Genomic DNA, 12,158 nt, shown 5'->3' with positions numbered 1-12,158 from the left:
CTATTTGAAACATGCGTGGGCAGGGTTTGGGGGTTTCTATTACTTGGTTGCTTTCTTCCCTGGCTCAAGGAGATGTACGACCATATGCCCTAATGAGATACAAGGGTCGTCTTGATGTGACAAGGTCTTAACACAATACTTATATATGGAAGTCATGTTAAGGTCAAGAAATAAGAGGGTGATACTCAATCTGTTTTTTTAACAGATACAGCCCCCCTTTTAAAGTCTCTTGTCCCTCATAGATTTTATTAGGGACTGTCAGGATTGTTTTATTTAATGCTGTCATAAAAAATAACCATATGAAAAAAAGAGGAAGGCTGTTCCAGCTCCATTAAAAATCAACAGTTTATGAACGCATTTTTTTAAAAATAGGTCACAAGATTCATGTGATGATCCATATAGTATGTCTCCCAATCTATTTAAACATTAGTGTCACCAACGATAAACATTTCCCTCATCACATGATCCAAATAGGAAACATATACAAATCAGAAAACCAAACCATATATCTACACTGCTCAAAAAAATAAAGGGAACACTCAAATAACACATCCTAGATCTGAATGAATGAAATATTCTCATTGAATACTTTGTTCTGTACAAAGTTGAATGCACTGACAACAAAATCACATAAAAATCATCAATGGAAATCACATTTATTAACCAATGGAGGCCTGGATTTGAAGTCACCCCCAAAATTAAAGTGGAAAAACACACTACATGCTGATCCAACTTTGATGTAATGTCCTTAAAACAAGTCCAAAATGAGGCTCAGCATTGTGTGTGGCCTCCACATGCCTGTATGACCTCCCTACAACGCCTGGGTATGCTCCTGATGAGGTTGCGGATGGTCTCCTGTGGGATCTCCTCCCAGACCTGGACTAAAGCATCTGCCAACTCCTGGACAGTCTGTGGTGCAACGTGACGTTGGTGAATGGAGCGAGACATGATGTCCCAGATGTGCTCAATCGGATTCAGGTCTGGGGAACGGGCGGGCCAGTCCATAGCTTAAATGCCTTCATCTTGCAGGAACTGCTGACACACTCCAGCCACATGAGGTCTGGTATTGTCCTGCATTAGGAGGAACCCAGGGCCAACCGCACCAGCATATGGTCTCACAAGGGGTCTGAGGATCTCATCTCAGTACCTAATAGCAGTCAGGCTACCTCTGGCGAGCACATGGAGGGCTGTGCGGCCCTCCAAAGAAATGCCACCCCACACCATTACTGACCCACTGCCAAACCGGTCATGCTGAAGGATGTTGCAGGCAGCAGATTGCTCTCCACTGCGACAACAGACTCTGTCACATCTGTCACATGTGCTCAGTGTGAACCTGCTTTCATCTGTGAAGAGCACAGGGCCCAGTGGCGACTTTGCCAATCCTGGTGTTCTGTGGCAAATGCCAAGTGTCCTGCACGGTGTTGGGCTGTGAGCACAACCCCCATCTGTGGACGTCTGGCCCTCATACCACCCTCATGGAGTCGGTTTCTAACCGTTTGTGCAGACACATGCACATTTGTGGCCTGCTTGAGGTCATTTTGCAGGGCTCTGGCAGTGCTCCTCCTGTTCCTCCTTGCACAAAGGCGGAGGTAGCGGTCCTGATGCCCTCCTACGGGTTCTTCATGTCTCCTGGTGTACTGGCCTGTCTCCTGGTAGTGCCTCCAGCCTCTGGACACTACGCTGACAGACACAGCAAACCTTCTTGCCACAGCTCGCATTGATGTGCCATCCTGGATGAGCTGCACTACCTGAGCAACTTCTGTGGGTTGTAGAGTCCGTCTCATGCTACCACGAGTGTGAAAGCACAACCAACATTCAGAAGTGACCAAAACATCAGCCAGAAAGCATTGGTACTGAGATGTGGTCTGTGGTCCCCACCTTCAGAACCACTCCTTTATTGTGGGTGTCTTGATAATTGCCAATAATTTCCATCTATTGTCTATTCCATTTGCACAACAGCATGTGAAATTGATTGTCAATCAGTGTTGCTTCCTAAGTGAACAGTTTGATTTCACAGACGTTTGATTTACTTGGAGTTATATTCTGTTGTTTAAGTGTTCCCTTTATTTTTTTGAGCAGTGTATATTCATGGGATAAAATCATAGACAGATAAAATGTTCCAATAGATTGGCAGACATATTATATGTAGGTAGGCAAAGAACGCTTGTGAGCATTCAAAACGCGTTGCTAAATGGATCATCACATGAATCTTGTCACCGATTTTTTAAAAAATGTGTTAATAAAAAACTATTGATTTTTTAATGGAGCTGGATATTTAAAAAAAATCACCGAGCCCCTCAGACACCCAGGCCTATAATCCAAGAGTGAACAGAGCCTTACTGGGCTAACCAATGGTAGTAATGTGTTAAAAGATTCATAATAGACAATTAAAGATTTTTTTTTAAAGAGCTGCAAAAATAATTCCAGCAGCAAATAATATAGATGCATTGAAAGGAACCTGTCAGCTGATTCATGCTGCCCAAACCCCCGGCACGATGACACGGAAACCGGCTCCATCTTTACAAATATCCATGTTTTACTGTGAAATGTCACAGTGCTTCTGACAAAACATACTTTGAACAGGGAAACTAAGCGAAATAGTCACTGAAGGCTGCCCTGCTGGCTTCTCCTGGCCCCGCTGGCTTCTCCTGGCCCCACTCTACTAGACTGACAGGTCTCTCTACATTTGTGTTCTTAGTATGATGGCAGCCATCCTGCCTGAGCTACTGTTCTGTCTGAGATTTTCTTAGAATAAACCTCAGTTAAAACTGTCTAATTGACTTCTAAGCGAGCGTTTTGTGGGCATGCTCTGTGACCTTTGACCATCACCTATTGTGAATGATGGATCCTGTGTTATCAATATATGGTGTTACATTTTATTGTAATCCTTCCGGAGATGACTACTGTGAAGTGTTCTCTATTCAACACGAAGTTATCAGCCTGTTGTGAGGCTCAGTGTTAAGATGTAAGATTTTGGCACTGCTTATTCATATAGATAGTGAACACTGGCATTGAGCGAGGCCGTGGACGTCTATTCAGCACGTGACCACATGTTCTTGTTGTCATGCACCCGCCTCTCCCAGCCCCCTGTATAATCCTGACAGCACACAGTGTGCGTGATGTGTGGATTCGCAAGTCTGCAGTCGCATAGAGTAAGTAGAGTAAGTACAGACTGGTAGCCTAAGATCAGACGACCCCTTTAAACAGTACTTGTCATTTCAGGAAATTCCAGAATAAGTTGTTGTGTGCACATGAGAAATATTGTTATTTCCTATTACATGACTTATGTCCTGCATTTTATACCAGTATTCCCCTCTGCATGCTCTGTAATTTTCCATCTTTGAACTTCTGGGAGGAGACTAAGTGCTATGATGATACACGACACACAGAGAAATGAGGAATTATTGCTCCTTTCCCTGCTTAGCACATTTCAGAAGTAGCAGAAGTAGTACTGAACTGTGTGGCTGCGAATCCAGTTTGGCAATAAATTAAATCGCTCACTAAATGCAGCGCTATCTGCCTGTCTCTGCCTCTGCTTGTTTTCTCACTCTGCTCCTCTTTTCTCTTCCCGCCTCCTTTCTCCATAGGAAGTGTAACCTGACACCTCAGTGAGCTGGCAGTCCATTTTGCTTTGACCAAGACAGATTTGTACTGTTTTTTTTCCAGAGTGGACGGTGAGATCAGGAGGCAGGTGAGCGGGAGAAGTGGCTCATAAGTGAAGAAAGAAGATTTGTATGATAAGATATATTTATATTTACTTGTGCTATTGATTTATGTCAAATTTGTTGACATGCCGATGACAAGTTAAAAATATAAAAAGCACTTTTTATTTAATACAGAATATTGCTTATATAAAAAGTTCCTTTAAATTTTATGATAATATATTCCATTTATGCCTTTAATTTGATATCAGCAACACATTTTATTCTATTTGTAAAGTAGATGATCTCTTTTAAGATTGTTTTGTATTGCCTCCACATGAGCCGGGATGACTTGCCTCCAAGCTGAGCTGGTCACACCATCACGCTCCAGTGATCTCAGATTAGTTGTGTCCAGGGGCTTCAAAACAATGTCCTTTTTGATGACGTAGCCATTGTGCACTAAAAATGGTTTATCTTCCAGCTATTAATGTCCTTGTCTTAGACCCTTGAAGAATTAACTCTGTATGTGGGGGTCTCGCTTTGTTGACAGAAGCAGACGCTCCTGGGCAGAAGACTGTGTTACTATTTAGAGGCACAAATCGCCAGAAAAGTGACAAGGTACCTGAAAGTCGTGCAAAGGTGCGTGAGCTCAAAATAGAAACCTACGGAAGACGTCATGTAATATACAGGCTCCTACCGAACAAGTAATGCACCTGCCACTGAACTTAAAATTAATGGTGGATGATTGTGCCCTAGCGATGAAGCAGAAAGTAGTTTTATTTATAACATAACACAATGGTTGTTGTTTAAGGCCAAGATGAAGCCCTTTATCAAGTCGGCGCCTTATCTTGGCTGGTACCGTTACTCATTGTTTATGTGCTATGTTATAAATACTAGCTCATAATTCATTATAGCCCCCCGGATGTGAGCTGGATCTTCTCAATTTTGGTTATGCTTTATGGAGCAGCTGGCTGTCTTTTTTGCCTGAAGCTTTGGTCGGGTGGAAGGCTTATATTTACAGCTATAGAGTAAAATCAAGACTATTTTGCTGAATATAGGTTTTCCATCAGTAACGTTCCCTTATTTTACCCACTTCACAATCTAATATCAACCACAACTTATGGACTGACGTAGAAGAAGTGGAGCAAGCAAAATTGGTTTATTTCCTTTGCTTGCTTGGATTTTTTCTGCTTGGCAAAATTTTTTTTATCCTAAGTCATATTGCACGACTCGTTAAAGGGTTGATTGTGACTTGTAGGATTGCTGCTTCCAATAGGTGGCGCTATTGAGTACAAGTCCTCTTTTTCTCTGAAGAGGCAATTTGCATTTTTTTTTTCAGGCATTCAAAAACCAGAATTTTTTGTTAAGCAAAATCTCTTCTCTTTTTAAGGCATTTTTTTTCTTGAAGCAGGTTCAAGAGTCCTGGGAGATATATATATGTATATGTGTGTATATATATATATATATATATATATATATATATATATATATATATATATATATATATATTTAATATAATATAATTTTAAGGAAGTGTTCTTCGTAGTCTATTGATTGGACAGTGCCTAGTTTGGAGAGGTTTCTTTCAGCATCCACTTCAGAAAATCAACATGCACTTTTTTTTTTCCACCAGGAGTTTTTCAAAATCTCTTCAGGAAACAAATGAAAGCTCAAATACTCCTCATAAGAACAGTAAGGGTATGTGTACACAACTTGTTTAAGAAGCTGTCTGAACCGCCAAGAATTCTTTTGCTGGCAGCTTCTCTGCATTTTTACGGCAGCTCCGCCATATACTTTTCAAGTATATAGAGCAAGCTGCTTCCAAACAAAGCCTCCCGAAAAATGAACATATTACTTTTTAACTGCTTCAAGGTTTCCGGACGGAACATGTGCATCTGCATTGTCGTTTTGACATTGGTGGGCATTATGTTCATATTTTGCAGCGCTTTTTATCATGCAAATTCCAGGCGCAATCCCCCTGAAAAAGCCATCATGTGCACATACCCTAAAGCAGTGGTCCCCAACCTTTTTTGCACCAGGGACCGGCTTGAAGCAAGATCATTTTTCCATGGCCCAGCAAGGAGGGGGTGGGGTGGGCGGGGCTTTGGTCATATGGGGGCGGGGTAATGGAGGGATTTGGAGTTTAGTGCATACTTATCATATAGTGTAGACCAGGTCCCCGCCAGGAGCTATGCCAGGAGCCCCACATAATGTGCTGTGCCAGGAGCCGCATCACTGAGGCCCCATCACGCCCTGCAGCAGGACAGGGCAGCTGTCCTGACAGCTGCTGTTCAGCTGCATTTACTTCATCCCAGGGGCGGACACAGACTGTAGTGGGCCCCTGTGCAAGAAATTTTTGGGGGCCCCCCCGCCCTTCATAAGGCAACAAAATTATGTAAACATAACCCCCCCCATGTGCATCTCTCACCCCCCCATGTGCATCTCTCATCCCCTCCTTGCATCTCTCATCCACCCTCCGTGCATCTCTCATCCACCCCCCGTGCATCTCTCATCCACCCCCCGTGCATCTCTCATCCACCCCCCGTGCATCTCTCATCCACCCCCCGTGCATCTCTCATCCACCCCCCGTGCATCTCTCATCCACCCCCCGTGCATCTCTCATCCACCCCCCGTGCATCTCTCATCCCCTCCGTGCATCTCTCATCCCCCCCGTGCATCTCTCATCCCCCCCGTGCATCTCTCATCCCCCCCGTGCATCTCTCATCCCTCCCCTCCCCCCCATGTGCATCTCTCATCTCTCCCCTCCCCCCATGTGCATCTCTCATATCTCCCCTGCCCCCCATGTGCATCTCTCATCTCTCCCCTCCCCCCATGTGCATCTCTCATCTCTCCCCTCCCCCCCATGTGCATCTCTCATCTCTCCCCTCTCCCCATGTGCATCTCTCATCTCTCCCCTCCCCCCCATGTGCATCTCTCATCTCTCCCCTCCCCCATGTGCATCTCTCATCTCTCCCCTCCCCCATGTGCATCTCTCATCTCTCCCCTTCCCCATGTGCATCTCTCATCTCCCCCCCCCATGTGCATCTCTCATCTCTCCTCTCCCCCCCATGTGGATCTCTCATCTCTCCCCTCCCCCATGTGCATCTCTCATCTCTCCCCTCCCCCCATGTGCATCTCCCATTCCCCCCACTCCTAGTTAATTGTATTTAAAAAAAAATAAAACTTGTTATACTTACCCCCATGCGATCCCTGCAGAATCCTGGCGCTCGTCCAAATCGCTGACACCAGGTTCTCCTGCCTTCCGGTCATGTGACGGCGCCGTCACATGACTGGAAGTCAGAGGAATTATGAGATGTCCTGGACCCGGCGCTTTGCATGGGGCCGGGGGCCCCATGAGGAGAGAGACGCACAAGAGGGGGCTCCTACCGGCCGGGCCCCATACTGGAGTCAGGGCAGTCATGCCCTGATGGCGGCCCTGCTGGAGGGGCCCCCTCTCCCTCGGGGTCCCCGTTCAATGAACCGGCTGCACGGGCGGTAGTTCCGCCCCTGCTTCATCCTGCTTCAGGACCTGTGGTGACATCACAGTTATGTACCTTGATGTCATCACAGGTCCTCTACAGGTCTACCCTGCGGGAGTCTAGAACAGCGGGCAGCATCCACCCCACACAGTGTGCTCTGAGCCACCGCAGACCAGAGCACACTGTCAATGTTTAGTGATTGTCTGTGGCGGTGCCGCGGACCGGCTGAAAAACCCCAACGGCCCGGTCCTGGTCCGCGGACCGGCGGTTGGGGACCTCTGCCCTAAAGGAGGATTTTCCATAGAAAGCAATAGGAAGAATATTTTCTAAGTATTTTTGGTGAATGTTTTTGAGGAGGATTTTGGAGAAGCTATGCTCCAAAAAGTTTACAAAATTCCGTATTGAACATATCCTTCTAGTAGTAGATTTTGACAAGTTCCAGTGTATTGATATATTCTTAAAGTAGAAAATTCATAGCGAAGATCATTATGTTTACTCTAGTACAGCGTGACCTACACAAGTTGGGAGGAATCGCATCACCAACTATTTGTGCTATCAAACATATTAAAAATCCTGGTTTAAATTCTCATCTTTGCCCCCGTTCCACTGTTAGAAACTTTCTATGGCGGGTCCCCATTGCTATCCTCTGCCATGGATATGCAATAATATCCCTAATTGCCGCAGTACAATTTTTAGATTCAATATGCAATGCGCATTAACAAAATATTGAATTTTGCTGCCAATTCCCGATTAAAGTTTGGTCAGTGATGGTCAAAAAAGATAGACGCGTTCTCTAACTAAATGCTTTGACCTACTTTTAACTCCTGACAAATCATAAACGTGTCCATAGGGATTTATTGCCTGATGAAGGCCAATAAAAATGGCTTTTTAACTTCTGTCTGGTACATGTTAGTATCTGGCAAAAGAGAAAAAGGGACAAAATTCAGTAAATGTGCCAGGTTCTTAGGCCTCGTTCAGACGTGAGCGTTTTTTTATGTACGCAAAAAAAAAAGTCCAAGTTACATCAGTGTTTTGGATCCAACTTTCATCAGTGTTTGGGCTGTGTCTCAGTTTTTACCATCAGTTTTTTTCATGTATGAAACAATAATGACATCTCTTATACATTGCAATGGTAATCACGGATTGTATAACGATATCATCTGTTTGCTGTCCGTGATTTTCAGGAACCATAAACTTGTATGGATAATTTTGATCCATGTCTCTGTGATCTTTTGTGGGGACACTGTCCACCACAACCAACAGACACTGAGAGAACCCATGCGTGAAAAACGAACGCTTGAATGAGGCCTTAGGCTGAGTCCACACTTGTCTGTGCACTTAGTTTACGGTATAAATCGGGGGTTTTCCCCTGACATGTACTTTAGCATTCCCATAGGGACCATCCACCAGACGGAGGTCCAAAAGTATGCTCTTTCGGCCTCCGTTAGGCTGATATGCATCTGTACATTTTACTACGGTTTGCACTTTCTTAAGGCAGGTGCAGGCGACAGTATTTTCTCTCATCCAACGGAATTGGACAATTATGCAAATTACAGTCTGATCAGTGTTTGATCCAATTTTCTTGGAAGATGAGAAGATGGAAAAAAAATTCTCTACTCCATTCTGTGATTCTGTGAAAATCAGACTGCACTCAGATGTCATCTGAGTGCAGTCCGATGTTTTCCACGGACTCATTGACTTGTATGGCTGAGTTCGATCCAAATATTGGATCCAACTTGGGCATTCTGCAATTTTTTACTCGGACTGACTCAGTCCGAGGAAAATATCGGTTATGTGTACGGCCCCATAGAGTAACATTTGTCCAAGTGCGATCTGATGTTTTGTTGGATCGCATTCGGACCGTATTTACGGGCTACTGTAAAGAAACATATAACATGCCGTGTACATTTTTTTACAATGTATCACTATAGTGGACAGATGCCCCTGCATCTATCCTGACTGTGGCCAGTATCGGGCACGTACCTCCTGCGTGTATGTGCCCATCAGTGTGCGCAGACACAGTGTGAGGACTCCGATTATAATCAAGAAGCACTGACTGATACAGCGTGAAGCTTTCACTAACCGGCTAAACATTTCTTTTATATCTTTGTAACAAAATGTCAATAGGGTCAGAAGGTAAATTCTTAAGTGAAGTCATTAAATAAAATGTTACATTTGATTCCTGGTAATACTAACAGAGAAATGAAAGCTGGAAGAGAAATAAAATGTATTAACAATACAAAATGGGAAAGAAATGAACTTTTCAGAAGGTGTCAGTGCATGAAGCTGACATTTCCATATTATGAGTTCTGGTTTGAAATAAAATCTCTAAAATGAGTTTTATATAAAAGAAGGAAAGCAATAGACGGTTGGTGTACATAATGTCACAGCCACGTCTCACTCCTGAGCTCGTCTACCTTCTCTCTGCTTCTCGTGTTGGCGATATCGAATTGCGAGTGTCCAGAATGGAGGTTTGGACCCACAGTCACATCTGATTTTCAGCTGCTTTCTCTAATTAAATCATGTCTGTAACCCTGCATTCATGCAATGACTAAAGACAGTTCTATGTCCAAAACGCGTTGGTTTTGCCTTGATGCAATATTTTTTATACACCTGGAACCTTTTAAGCTGTACTAATAGCTTCGTAAAATGTTAGAGTTGGAAGGGACCTCCGGGGTCATCGTGTCCAGCCCCCTGCTCAATGCAGGATTCACTAAACCATCTCAGACAGATGTCTGTCCAGCCTTTGTTTGAAGACTTCCTTTGAAGGAGAACTCACCACCTCTCGTGGCCGCCTGTTCCACTCATTCATCACCCTCACTGTCAAACAGTTTTTTTCTAATATCTAATCTGTATCTTCTCCCTTTCAGTTTCATTCTGTTGCTTGTCGTGTTTCCATGTGCAATTGAGAATAAGGATGATCCCGCTACACTGTGACAGCCCTTCAGATATTTGTAGACAGCTATTAAGTCTCCTCTCAGTCTTTTTTGCAATCTAAATATTCCCAAATCCTCTAACCGTTCCTCGTAAGACATAGTTTGCAGTCCGCTCACCATCCTGGTAGCTCTTCTCTGAACTCGCTCCAGTTTTTCAATGTGTTTTTTTCAAATTGGTGAAGTTTTATATTGAAATGACTGGATATCTTTGTTTGCTTTGTCTACATCTGATTTTCAGTCTGCAGTTTCAGAAACTGGGTAGGACATTAGGATAGTCGAGGCACGCACTGCCCTGGTGCCATCTCTGGCTTTCACACAGTTATGGGGTCATCTGCAGTTGTCGGCATTTGTGGCCAGCACTTTGTGTGTTTTTATTTCTCACATTGTCATGGGGGCATCTGCAATTTAATTCCTTAGATATATGCAGCTGGTACATTGTTACAGTGGCATATGTGGCTGTATAATATGGAGGCCGTCACATTATTATCAGTTGTATCTGCACTTTTATGGGTGCCTCTTTAGAATGTACACTAATATGGGGGACGTGTGTCTCATACATGTGTGAGGGTGCATGCGTGTTTGTGTATGACACATAGTTATGGGGGCATCTATGATTGCCACTCCAGAGATATATATTGCTGGTACACTCTTACCATGTTGTCTATGGCCACGCTGACACATTATTATGGGGGTATCACTATTACAGGTGCAGTTTTGGAAAGAACATTAATATGGGGGCATCGGTGGCTTGTACAAGTGTGGGTGTCTGTGTGCCAACATGTTTGTGTTTGGCACATTGTTATATGGGCACCTGTGATTGCTCCATAAATATATGTGACTGGTACAATCTTATGGGGGCATCTTCAGATGGCACACTAATATGGGGCCATCTATGGCTGATGCATCACTATAAGGACGTAAGCCGGTGACATATTGTTTGGCTTGTAACTCTGATTACTCCTTCTGAGATATATGTGTATGGTACACCTATGGGGGCGACCTGACACTAATATGGTGGCATCTGTGACTGACATACCAATATAAGGCTGCATGCGAATGGCACAAAGTAATGGTGGCATCTCTGGTTACTACTCCTGAGAAATAAGTGTCTGGTACACTGTTCTGGGGTATCTTCAGTTGACACACTAATATGGGGGTATCCGTTGAATCTACTCTGTTGTGGTGACCTCCCTGGTTGGTACGCTAGTGTCACGACTCTGTTGTCAGGTATCAGGGGCTCCTTCCCTGTCCCTAACGCTAGGGGCGCAATAGCTGGCTCTGTTCCCCGGATTGCTTCTGAAGGTGAAGACGACGGGGCCACGTACCTTGTCTGAGCTCCTGAATCCGCCCTCAGTCTGTTCCCTTCACCCACCCAGGGAAGAGGGAATTAGTAGTGTATTGCAATTCACCGACCAGACTAACAAGGTAATACAAACAGGGATAAAGGAAAATACCAATCATACAAATATATGCACACAAACAACGGAGGATAACACCAGGGAGTGGAGGACGGGGGAAAACCAAAGTAGGAGAAGGAGAGGATTAACACACAACTAAAACCATGCAACTGTTGCTGATACAATGATATGTAGATGTGGATGCCACATTGTAGTGGGGACATATGTGGCTGGCACACTGTAATGTGAACATCTATGGCTGGTACATTATTGTGGGGGTATCTGTGGCTAAGTGTGACTCATATATGTTGTCTGGTGACGTCGGTGCTATTTTTTATTTGTGTGTTCAGGATATGGTGATCCACCTCTCTCCATTGAGATATTTTCCGTATAACCAGAGTGGACAGTAATGAAAGCAACTAAATATAAAATATGTCTCCATTTTTGGAGCACCCCCACACCCAGGGGCGGACATAGATAAAAGGGCTTCTGTGCAAGAAGAGTATATGGGCACTTTGGAGTTGAACCATACCGCATGATCATGCACTTCCTTTATGCGTCTGTGAACGAGGCTCTTTGCCACTTTGGAGGTGAAAGTTGCCCCCTTGCCTCTTTAGCCCCCTCTCGGATGCACAGGTTGCACCGATGGTATATTTGCCTCTGCCCACACCGTCACCCTGATTCTCACAACTACCCAAAAAAATA

The sequence above is a fragment of the Phyllobates terribilis genome, unplaced genomic scaffold (genome assembly GCF_046119375.1).
Source record: "Phyllobates terribilis strain yellow unplaced genomic scaffold, ASM4611937v1 Scaffold_9__5_contigs__length_417890890, whole genome shotgun sequence".
In the NCBI taxonomy this organism is placed as follows: domain Eukaryota; kingdom Metazoa; phylum Chordata; class Amphibia; order Anura; family Dendrobatidae; genus Phyllobates; species Phyllobates terribilis.
This window is presented reverse-complemented; position numbering follows the sequence as displayed.